Source organism: Zophobas morio, unplaced genomic scaffold (genome assembly GCF_036711695.1).
Source record: "Zophobas morio isolate AGI-343-1 ecotype UQ-CSIRO unplaced genomic scaffold, CSIRO_AGI_Zmor_V1 ptg000012l, whole genome shotgun sequence".
In the NCBI taxonomy this organism is placed as follows: domain Eukaryota; kingdom Metazoa; phylum Arthropoda; class Insecta; order Coleoptera; family Tenebrionidae; genus Zophobas; species Zophobas morio.
In genome coordinates this window covers 21,965,911-21,978,771 of record NW_026972117.1, presented here as the reverse complement: position 1 = coordinate 21,978,771, position 12,861 = coordinate 21,965,911, and positions in this window count along the sequence as shown.

Below are 12,861 nucleotides of genomic sequence, written 5' to 3'. Positions count from 1 at the left end.
CAGATGTGAGGTTATAAAGCGGCCCTGAATTCAACTGAAAGCTTCGTAAATTTGTACATACAAAGCTTAAAGCAATCAAACCATTGTGTACTTACTTGATGGTCAGGAGCACGCAGCCAATCGGCATCTGCCGTTTAAGGTAAATTTATTAGAACTTACAAATTGTGAAAAAGGTCTCAAAATTATAGGTAAACTTCTTCACAATCATGGTCCATTTATACATTTTAATTATGAATATGAAAAAACAAAAGACAAGTGCCATAGGTGAAGCGAAAAACGGAATCGATGTGCCCATTTGCGATATGTATTACTCACAACATTGTGAGAAGTTCTATTTGTAGATTATTGTTTGCTACATTAATCTTGGAAGCTTTATGTTTATATCTCAAATATATTGATCATGACACTATTGAGTTCCTTCGGAGATTATACAACGGATGGTTGCGAAATTACAGAACAACATCTTCACCTTATCCCCAATAATTATGAAATCAATCATCCTGAAATTTGGGAAGACTTACTTCGTTGTGATCTCTTCCGTATTTTCAAAAGATTGTTAAAAAAATATTCTGAAAAATACCCCCTATGATACGAGTATTTGTCCAACTCCATGACCGAATCACGAGTTATTGATTGTAATAATTACTTTTACGATTTAAATCCTTACAATGATACTCTTCCTTTGATGGTGCCTTTAAAATGACAATTTATCCATTAAACTGTAACATCAATATAACTTCTAAATTGCAAACAAAAATTTACTTAAAATAGCAACACAATGCGAACCCTCATCATTGTTTCAACAATTTCTTTTGTCGTCCCTTTTGAAACAATGCCTTATTAAACCATTATTAAATCTAAATCGGAAATTGCTGTAAACTGTCCATCACAAAATTTATTATTAATTTGTCATCGGTGTCCGGGTGTGGAATTAATTACGTTATCGTTTTTAGCGAAATCCAATAATACGTAAATCTAAGTTGTATTAACTCCGTAAATAAAATTATAAAAAATTACCAAAGGATGTTTCCCTAGATTTAAGAATGCTGTCGAGTCGATAACAAAGTTTGCTTTTTTGTTTACGTGTTTTCAGTGTCTGTCTGTTCGTCTGTCTGTTTGTCTGTCTGTCTATCCGTTCAACACTTTTCAATGTAATTTTTAAACTGCAAAACGAAATGCTTTGAAATCTTGCAAATGTCTTAAGGTTAGTGTAATCACACTAAATCGTTAATCAAAATTTATTCGTTTATCCCCGACCAAAAAATTAACGATGTCACCCAAAATCTTGCCAAATAAGTCAAATCTAAGCAATTAGTTTTTCATTACTAAAAAAAGCAATTCGGTTACAATATTGATCTACTCATGTTTGCATTACGTTTAATCTGTGTTACGAATCGTCTAAATACAGTTGAAAGGTCAATTCCGTGGTACGGCGAATTGCACATCTGTCAGGTGAACTTTTTCATACAGGTCTTTGTGTTCAGTTGCTCGAACTAAGCAAGACAATGCTATAGATGTCATTATTCTGACCTTAACCCCAAAAATTCTTATTTGTACATTGCAAGCGTAACTAAAATTCTGGGTATCAGGATTTTTGTGCATCATAACCCCTAAGAAATGCTTTTTCCTGTAGTTTAATGTTTTTTGGATTTTTAAAATTATTATAATAAATAATAATTGCTAACAATTTAGCAACAATTTTAAGGCATTTAGTAAAAATGAGAAGGGCAGATTGCCACATAAAACACAATTATTTCAATTTTCAAAAACTATATAGAAAATGATCTTTTATCCGTTCACGATCTTTACATAGTAGGGTTGGCCAAAAAAAAAAAAAAAATCTAGTGAGTTTGTTGGTATTCGATGCAGAATAATAAAAATTCCCTGAACTTTTTTCGTTAGGTTATGTTTTGTTACATTAAAGGTTAAAAAATATGCCAGAAATATAAACATTGTTGCCGATACTTTCAGTTTTCAGTAGCAATGACCAAGTTAACGGTATCCATTTCTTAGAAAGCATAAAATTTTACGCTATTTAAAACAGTTATTCGGCTTTTTTTAAGTGTTTATTTCATACGTAAGGAACAAACACTAAAATTTCACTTAAACATTGTTTTTATATGAATGGGGGTTCTACATACGACTATTGTCGCATGCCACATTTAGCATCTCATCTTTAATTCTCAATCATCAGTTCGTTCTGCTCGCCCACTCTTCTTGGAAATGGAAATTTCGACCTTTGTGAACAGCCTATTTCCATATCTTCCAACTTCTATTTCATTTTTCTAAAATTACTAAAAGGGTTGGTAAAAGACAACAACCTTGCTCTAGTGCTTTGATGGGTTTAGCTCTTCTGAAACATTTTTCCGGCCTTAAATTGAATGATTTATCTATATAGCTATTACTAGTGCTTACGTAAGTGCTCTTTATTTGCTTTTACTAAGTACTTTCAAACGCTTATTAATAAGAACGTTAATATACGCCTTCTCCAGGTCCATGAAGTTACAAAAAAAAAATGAAAATGCTTAAAATTTGGTGCAAAGTAATAACGTGGATGATCTAACTAAAATTATACTTATTTTGTTGTACGTCAAGTAGTTTTTCACACACTACCTTGGTAAATTTAGAACGAAATATGCGTAAAAATATCACCCCCCGACAAGCTACAATTCATTCCATTTCCATTATTTCGCTATGAAAATCTGTATCATCACCGTCATTTTCAAATTCAGATTCTCAATCAGATTCATAGAGCGCAGAGACCAGTTCAATCAATTAAAAACATATGGCTGAGAAATATCGTAAAAAAAGCACCATTGTATGTTTTCTTTTCAAGTTTTTTGAGTCATAACCATCATAGAATCGCTTGAAAATTCGCACATAGATAAAACATCATTTTTTACAGGGCGCAAAGTTATTAAATGTTTGTTAGTGGTACAATTTGTTTAAATAATAATGTGTTTATTAAAATCAAAATATATCACAAATTAATGCAAAATACGTCGAATAATTTTAACAGGAATATCAGAGGAAAATTAATGATCTATTGGTTAGCAGAGTTTTTAATAAAAACTAATAATCATTGAAAAAAATGGGTATCAATTCTACAGAATTTGAGCAGTTAGTTCAGAACTTTGCCGATAGGAGTGCCACTAAAATTTACGGAAGCGACTTTCCAGGTAAAACCCTTATCGCCTGCTCTACCATAAGCTGATTTTTAGAGTTCTCGACTGATTTTTACTTCCCGAGCGTAAGCAAAGGAAGTATTGTAATCGAGTCCGTCGGCCGACTCTCTACTTTTACGTTTTCTCGATCTTTCATGACCCCTAGAAGACGAAGAAATAGGTCTCCCATTTCCGTCTGTCTGTCCGTCTGTCCGTCTGTCCGTCTGTCCGTCTGTCCGTCCGTCTGTCCGTCTGTCCGTCTGTTGTCACGGATTTTTATTAGACAGATAATCTCCGAAAGTACTCGACCGATTGTTGTGAAATTTTGTACTTATATTAAGAATATCATGTAGATGGTAAAACGCTAACCAAAATTTGTCGAATCATCCCCACCACTAAAGCGATGACGTCACTTCAAAATTGTACATAGTAAATGGGTTTTCAATTGTATAAAATAACATAGTCCTACACATGTAGTTTACAACTCTGAATCGACTTTTCACCCGAAACGTCCAGATTTTTGGAAAAAAAATCAAAATTATAAAACAACATTTTGAAATTTAATTTTTAATCTGCTAACCAGAATGCTTTGAAATGTTGCAGATGTTTTAAGGCTATAAAGAGCATCATAAATCTTTAGTCAAAAAATATTTGCTTATCCCCTCCAAAAACTTGATGACGTCAGCTCAAAAGTTTGTGGAATAAATCATATCTAAAATGTACAAAATATGATGAGTCTGTACTTGTGAACTATCACTCCATTAATATTTTTTGGATTTGCATATACAGGGTGACTCAAAAAAATTAATGAATGCGTAAATATATTTTATTGATTTAATCAGGAACTACAAAACCGAATGCTCTGAAATCTTGCAGATGTTTTAAGGTCATAAAGAGCATAATAAATGTTTAGTCAAAATATATTTGCTTATCCCCTCCAAAAACTTGATGACGTCAGCTCGAAAGTTTGCCGAATAAATCATATCTAAAATGTACAAAATATGATGAGCCTGTACTTGTCATTTATCACTCCATTCATATTTTTTGGATTTGCATATACAGAGTGACTCAAAAAAATTAATGAATGCTTAAATTTATTTTATTGATTTAATCAGGAACTACAAAACCGAATGCTTTGAAATCTTGCAGATGTTTTAAGGTTATAAAGAGCATAATAAATTTTTAGTCAAAATATATTTGGTTATCTTCTACAAAAAACTGATGACGTCAGCTCAAAAGTTTTCCGAATAAATCGTATCTAAAATGTACAAAATATGATGAGTCTGTACTTGTGATTTATCATTCCATTCATATTTTTGGATTTGCATATGCAGGGTGACTCAAAAAAATTAATGAAGGCGTGAATTTATTTTATCGATTTAATCAGGAATTACAAAACCGAATGCTTTGAAATCTTGGGAATATTTTAAAGTTATTATAAGCATGGTAAACTTTGTCACCCTTAAATTTTGCTGAATAAATCCTATCTAAAATGCAAAAAATATGATGAGTTTGTACTTGTGATTTATCATTCCATTCATATTTTTTAGATTTTCTTAAGAGGTGGTTCAAAAAAATTAATGAAGTCAATTTATTTTATTGATTAAATTAAAGGCAACACTTATTATTAGTATTACACCCCAACCAACCCAATTTGGTAGACACAAAATTTGTTAAAGGAAAAACTCGGTTGAAACATAAGGGTAGCACGCTTATTTACATCGACTTTAACATTACAGACCTGCATTTGTTTTATGCGTTCACTTGATTCCGCGAATGTGAAATAGACATGTTTATAATCAACCAATTGTGAATTTCACCGTCAAGAATTAAAATAAAACCCAATGTTTTATATAATAAGCGGAAGTCGAAGCAATAAAACCGACGGTCGTTTTGTTTACAGTTTCTCTGTTTGGCTCTCACGTATGCTGTTACGCCTGTCATCTTAAATTAACAATGTTTATACATACACGATTTTCAGTTGCCTCTGATACGTAGGTATACGTGAGTAAATTGTTTCGTTATTTTATTGATTATTACAAATCAATATTCAAACGACCCAATTCATTTTCCCGAAAATTTGAGAATATAATAATTTTATTCTTAGTATTACACTACATCTATCCCAACTGATATACGTGTCCTTGCAAAAATGTTGATGACGTCATCGCAATTTTTTTTTAAATTCCCACTACAAAAATGTAATGAGAAAAAAACACAATAGGCATGCAGTCGTCAAGTTTCCGACAGCGAGGGAAGTACTGTCTAAACTCTTTAGACCAATTTTTCTAATTTATGGCAAGGAACTCAGTTTTATAACAAGCCGCCAGGACCGGCCGTAGTAATCTATTGTTAAGGAAATTAACTTTTACGCAATGAGGTACTATCAAAATAGCCGAATTATAACTGGGAAACTATAATATTTTTACTCCACTCAGGATCCTGAATTCAATACACATGATTACTAAAAATTCATTGTAATATTATTGTTAATATATATTTTGCTTTGTTAATTAATAAAATTAATAAACATATTTATAATAATAATAAAAAATATATAAAATGCAGCTTTTGTTTAGCACGTATAAGTAGCTAAGTGTATCTACTACTTATCCCAGAAAGGAGGTGTTTTAAAAAAGCTCTACGCCCAGTAACTTCTCCCTTCATTGTTTACTCGAAAAAAGTGCTCGTATATGTTTTCATTTGCCGAGAGATCATTTTCAAAATATATTTATAATAAAAATATGCAAATCTTGGTGATGAAAAATGTACTCCTAATAAATTATTAAAGTACATACATAAAAAAAAGAAACAAATTTTATTTATTTAAAAAAAGTCTCTCGTTCCTCTTTCTTCTTGAATCAATTATTTCGGGCAATAATGCGCCAAAGTAAAATCTGCCAAGTTTATATGCCATCTTTTTACATATTTCTTCGTCTTTATACATTTTTTTTATATTTATTCCTTTGGGTGTCCACACAACAAAATAAACTTGTGAAATACCCGTAACAAGCATTTGTCCCTGGACTCGAAAGTAGTAATCATGATTTTTTTTTAGTTTCAATTCTCTGTCTATCAATGTTCCAAATTGATTATTTTTTTTAACCGCTTCTTCGCGAGACAAATCTTGCGATTTTGAAGGGCATTTAATTTCGACTAATGCACTCCTATCCTCTAGAACCATGTCTGGACTAGCAGCCAAGTAAGGAAATTGTTTTGAAATAAACAAGCCACATCTGGTCTAAGTTCAAAAATAATTTTCTCAAAAAAACGTCTTTGGCTGTCACAAATGTTTTTACATCCATGACAGGATTTTCTAAAAAATATTTAAACCATAATCGCAGTCGGGACCAGCATACGTACATTTTTTTACGACATATTTTTTTACGAATACTTTGTCTAAGACGAGTTGTTTCATAGATGAACAATATTTTTTTGTTATTAAACCAGGACCGTTTTAATCACAATATATTTACTTATCCCCTCTAAAAAATTGATGACGACATCTCAAAATTTTGCTGAATAAATCCTATCTAAAATGTACAAAATTGCAATTTATCATTCCATTCATATTTTTTGGTTTCGGATATACAGGGTGACTCAAAAAATTTAATGAATGCGCAAATTTATTTTATTGATTTAATCAGGAACTACAAAACCGAATGCTTTGAAATCTAATGTGAAAAAAAAAACAAACATAATAGGCATGCAGTCGTCACGTTTCCGATAGCGAGGGAAGTACTGTCTAAACTCTTCAGACCAATTTTTTTTTATTTTCCCATTTCTCCATTTCTCAATTTTTCAATGTTTCAGCTTGGGATTTTTTCACTGTTTCGATTCTTTAATTTTTCTTCCATTTTTAGGTTTTTCAGTATTTCAGCTTTGGAATTTTGCAATATTTCGTTTCTTCAATTTTTCAAATTTTTGATATTGTGTTTTCTCGGTTTTTAAATTTTTCGATATTTTAATTTTTCAGTTTTTAAAACTTTAGGTTTTTAGGTTTCTTACTATCTCGACTTTTCGATTTTTCAGTTCCATGATTTTTCAATTTGTCGAATTTTTTAATTTTAGATTTTTTGTTGTCTTTGATGTTTTGAGTTCTCGATCATTCGATTTTCATAGTTTTCACGCTTAGATTTTTTTGTTGTTCAATTCTTGGATTTTTAAAATTTTGGTTTTTGAAATTTTCCTATTTATCAACTTACTGGGATTTCAATGTTTTGATTTTTTGATTGTTCAATTTCTCGATTTTTTGAAATTTTAGTTTTTGATACGATTTTTTTTTCAAAAATTTTCAGTTTTTCAATTTATTAACTTTACGATACTTCAGTTTTGCTCGATTTCGATTTCTCAATTTTTCGACGTATTACTATCGGGATTTTTCAATTTATCAATTCTTCGATTTTTCGATCTTCATATTTTCGGTTTCTCGAATTTTTTCATTTTTCGATTTCTCAATTTTCCGATATTTCAGTTTTACGATTTTTATTTTTTTTTTATTTTTCAGTTTTCAATTTTTGACGTTTCTAAATTTTTCGATTTTTCAATTTTTCGATTAACTGATTTTTTGATTTTCCCATTTCTCTATTTCTTGATTTTTCAATTCATTCTTCAATTGTGATTTTTCAATTTTTCGATTTCTGAATTTTTCAATGTTTCAGTTTTGGATTTTTTCACTTTTCCGATTTTTCAATTTTCTTTCCATTTTTCAGTTTTTCAAGATTTCAGTTTTGATTTTTTTCACTTTTTCGATTTTTCAATTTTCCTTACGTTTTTCAGTTTTTCAGTATTTCAGTTCTGGAATTTTGCAATGTTTCGGTTCTTCAATTTTTCCATTTTTTGATGTTTCGATTTCTCGGTTTTTCAATTTTTCGGTAGGTATTTTAATTTTTCAATTTTTAGGTTCTAGATTTTCCGTTAATTTTTTTGTTTTCCTTGATGTTTTGATTTCTCGATTATTCGATTTTTCAAGTTCTCGGTTTAGATTTTTTGGTTTTCTAATTCTTCGATTTTTAAATTGTTTAATTTTTAGATTGTTCAATTTCTCGATTTATAGATTTTTTTCCTTTGACTTCCAGATTTTTTAAAAAAAGATCAAAATTTTATAGCAAGATTTTAGGCAATAATAATAACAATTTAATTTTGAAACTGCAAAACCTGTTTGGGTTATATTTATCCGGTAGAATGTAGAAAGTATTGGCAAACGACACCCTTTCTGCAGAAGTTGACTTCACAGTGTGGCAGAAGGATCAACTCTTAGTCCTATTGTTTTCATCATTTTCATTAATGATTTACTAACACTTATAAACAGACCTTTTAACTGCTCAGCAATGTTATATGCTGACGACGCTAATTTCATTATTATAGATAATGATGCCACTCTGAGGTCATCAACAAGGCGGAAAATGTTTACGCATTAGTGTATAAATGGATCACTAAAAATAAACTATGTATTAATAAAGAGAAAATTGAAATTACGGTCTTTATCAATACCATAAGCTTTGATGAATTCACACTCAATCTATATAAAGCTACAATTACGTATTCACCCTCCATCTAACACTTAGCTGTCTCCTTTGATAATAATCATTTAAAAAAATGCTCATACTTAAATCATCTGTGCCCTAAATTAGCGTCCTAAGCCCCCACAATTATAGTGATACAATGCCTATTCAGCTTAGATTTAACGCCTTTAGATTTATTCTTGTGGTGACACATATAAAAGATTTGGTGTATTGCGACCTTTATGTGATTTATAATACTGCAATTTAAAAAATATAGATTTGCGTTGCTTTCCACTTTAACCTAAAAACAATGGCGTTCACATAATTAATATCACTATCCGTCAGTTTAGGTCATTTCTTAATAATTAATGTGTAATTCAATGCTTCAAAAGTACCCACAGTAGAATAAGTTATGCCGTTTCAAATGATCAAAATTTATTAGGATATTAAGAATAAAAGATTTACCACCTTCGAGTTATATCGTTTCTTCTCCACTCTCGACTGTTTCTCTTCTTATTAGTGAGTGGAGTTGTTAAAACCAAACCTTTTGTGCTACCTATCACGCAGAATTGTTTGTATAATATAAAGTTGCGGGCTATATTTTGGCAAGAATTTGACGAAATTTAAAGTGTTGTTAATTGTCTACCAAGTTTTAAATTGCCAGCTTGTTGTTGTTATTAAATTAATTTTTTTTTAAATTATTTCGGATTAGAATATGTCTTAAGAAAGAACAACGTAAAATAAAAAGCAAAATCTTAGAAAAACGGGGAGTTTAGAAATAAGAGATGCTTTGTTCATTGATAGTTTATTGCCCAATTCTTATTAGTTTGTAATATCGAAAATTGAAAAAAGCAGAAATTGAGAAGTTCCCAAAACTGATAATGTTGCAAAAACTGAGAAATCAAAAACGTGAAAAATCGGAAAGTCGAAAATTTTTTAAATCGAAAAACCAAGATGTCAGGAAATTGTAAAACCGCAAAATTGAATAATCCAAAAATCGAAGAATTGAAAAATAGAAATGTAGAGAGGAACTGAAACACTGAAAAATCGAAAAATCTGAAATTTAAAACATTGAAAAATTAAAATATCGAAAAATTGAAAAATCGAGAAATGAAACTCCGAAATTTAAAAAGCCGAAAAGTAAAAAATCGAAAAATCGAGAAATCGAAACATCCAAACATCGAAAAATTCAAAAACTGAGACATCGAGAAATAGAAAAATAAGAGGATCCAGAAATCGAGGAGTCGAAAAGTTGAGAAATAAAAAAATCGGAAAATTGAAAAATTTTTAAAAAGAAAAATTGGAAAATGGAAAATTTAAGAATTCGAAATTTTAAAAAATTGAAATATAGAAGAAATGAAAACTCGAAAAATTGCAAAATCTAGAATTTTAAAAATTGAAAAATTAAAATATTGAAAAGTTGAAAAATCGAAAATTCTAAAAACTGGAAAGTTGAAATATACTTCAAAAATCGAAAAACCAAGATGGTAACAAATCGAAACAAAAAAATCGTGAAACCGCAAAATTGAAAAATCGAAAAATTGCAAAATAGAAATTTGTATTGAAGAACTGAAAAATCGAAAAATGTAAAATTTAAAACATGGAAAAGTTTAATTTCGATATTGAACCGTTGAAAAATCGAGAAATCGAAACATCAAAAAAATACAAATTCGGATACCTAAAATTTAGAAATCGAAAAATCAAGAAACTGAGACTCAAAAATTGAAAAAATTGAAAAATTGAGAAATCGGTTAACTGAAAAATCGAAAAATCGAAAAGCCGAAAAATTCAAAAACTGAGACATCGAAGAGTCAAAGGATCGAGAAATATAGGAGTCGAAAAGTCGAAAAATCGAAAAATTAAGAAACCGAAATAGGTCAAACTCAAAAAGTCGAAAAGTAAAAAAATTGAAAAATTGATATATCAAGAAATTAAACAATCAAAACATCGAAATGTCCGAATCTCGATAAATCGAAAGATCAAAAATTTGAAAGATTAAAAATTTTAAAATTCGGAAAATTGAAAAATTTAAATATAGGAGAATTGAAACCTCGAGAAAACGCAAAATCCAAAATTTTAAAAAATGAAAAATTGAGAAAACGAAGTATAAAACAGTTGAAAAATTGAAAAATCTAAAATTTAAAAAACGAAAAATCGAAAGATTGGAAAATCGAAAAATCGAAAGATTGGAAAATCGAAAAATCGAAAAGCTGAAAAGTAAAAAATCGAAAAACCGAGAAATCCAAACATCCAAACATCGAAAAATTCAAAAACTGAGACAACGAGAAATAAAAAAATAAGAGGATCGAGAAATTGAGGAGTCGAAAAGTTGAGAAGTCGAAAATTCGAAAAACTGAGATAACGAAGTAGGCCAAACTCAAAAAATCGAAAAGTTAAAAATTGAAAAATCGAAAAATTTTAAAAAAGAAAAATTGTAAAATGGAAAATTTAAGAATTTGGAAATTTAAAGAATTGAAATTTAGAAGAAATGAAAACTCGAGAAATCGCAAAATCCAGAATTTTAAAAATTGAAAAATTGAAATATTGAAAAGTTGAAAAATCGAGAAATCTAAAAACTGAAAAGTTGAAGTATACTTCAAAAATCGAAAAACCAAGATGGCAAAAAATCTAAACATAAAAAAATCGTAAAACCGCAAAATTGAAAAACCGAAAAACCTAAAATTTAACATATTGAAACATTTAATTTCGATATTGAAAAATTGAAAAATCGAGAAATCCAAACATCAGAAAAACACAAATCCGGACATCTAAAATTTAGAAATCAAAAAACTGAAAAATCTAAAAATCAAGAAATTGAAACTCTAAAATTAAAAAAATTGAAAAGTTGAAAAATCGGATATCTGAAAAACGAAAACTCGAAAAATCGAAAAGTAAAAATTGAAAAATTGATAAATTGAGAAATTAAACAAGCAAAACATCGAAATGTCCGAATATAGATAAATCCAGACATCAAAAATTTGAAAAATTAAAAATTTAGAAATTGAAATATAGAAGAATTGAAAGCTAGAGAAAACGAAACATCCAGAATTTATAAGTATAAAACAGTCGAAAAATTGAAAAATCTAAAGTATAAAAAACGAAAAATTGGAAATTCAAAATGTACAAAATCGAGGAATCAAAAAACCCAGAAGCCAAAAATTCGAAAATTCGGATTATCGAAATAGTGAAATATGTCAAAATTGAAATATCGAAAAATGAAAAAATACAAGAAAAATTGAAGAATCGGAAAACTGAAAAATCCTAAAACTGGAAGAAATATCCAAAAATTGAGAAATTAAAAAATTGAAAGATCGAAATATTTTAAAACAGAAAAATTGAAATGTAGAAGAACTGAAAAGTCGAGACATCAAAGAATCTACAATTTTAAAAACTGAAAAATTAAATTATCGAAAAGTTGAAAAATTGAGAAATCGAATTATTAAACAGTTGAAAAACTGAAAATCCAAAAAGTAAAAAATCCAGAAGTCGAAAAATCGAAATGTCGAAGAATCGAAATATTAACAAATCCCAAATCAAAATTAAAACATAAAAGAAAAATTAAAGAATCGAAAAATTCAAAAATCCCATAAATGAAAGAAATCCAAAAATTGAGGAATTAAAAAAGTAAAAAATTTAGAAATCGAAATCAAGGGTGGGCGGGCGGGGCTACTACTTGCTAAGATAAGACTGATTTTGGCAAATGACCTATTCTCTAAGAAAATGAAGGGCGAGTGAATGGGGTTCGGACGTACTAAGATAAGACTGATTTTGCCAACTGACATACCCTCTAAGAAAATGAAGGATAGAGGATATATCATCTGGCAAAATCAGTCTTACCTTGGCAAGTATTGGCCCCGCCCACCCACCCTTTATTTTCTTCAAGGGTATGCCATTTGGAAATTTCAGTTTTATCCTAGCAAGTATTAGCCCCGCCCACCCACCCTCTCTTTACTTTGAGAATATGTCATCTGCCAAAATCGGTCTTATTTTGGCAAGTGCTAGCCGCGCCTACCCACTCTCTTTTTTCTTAAAGGGAATGTTATTTGTCAATAACATCCTTATCTTGGCAAGCACTAGCCCCGCGGATCCGCCCTTTATTTTCTTAGAGGGCTAGTACCTGCTAACATAAGACTGATTTTGGCTAATGAGATCCCTCTAAGAAAATCGGGGTTAGTACCTGCTAAGATAAGAGT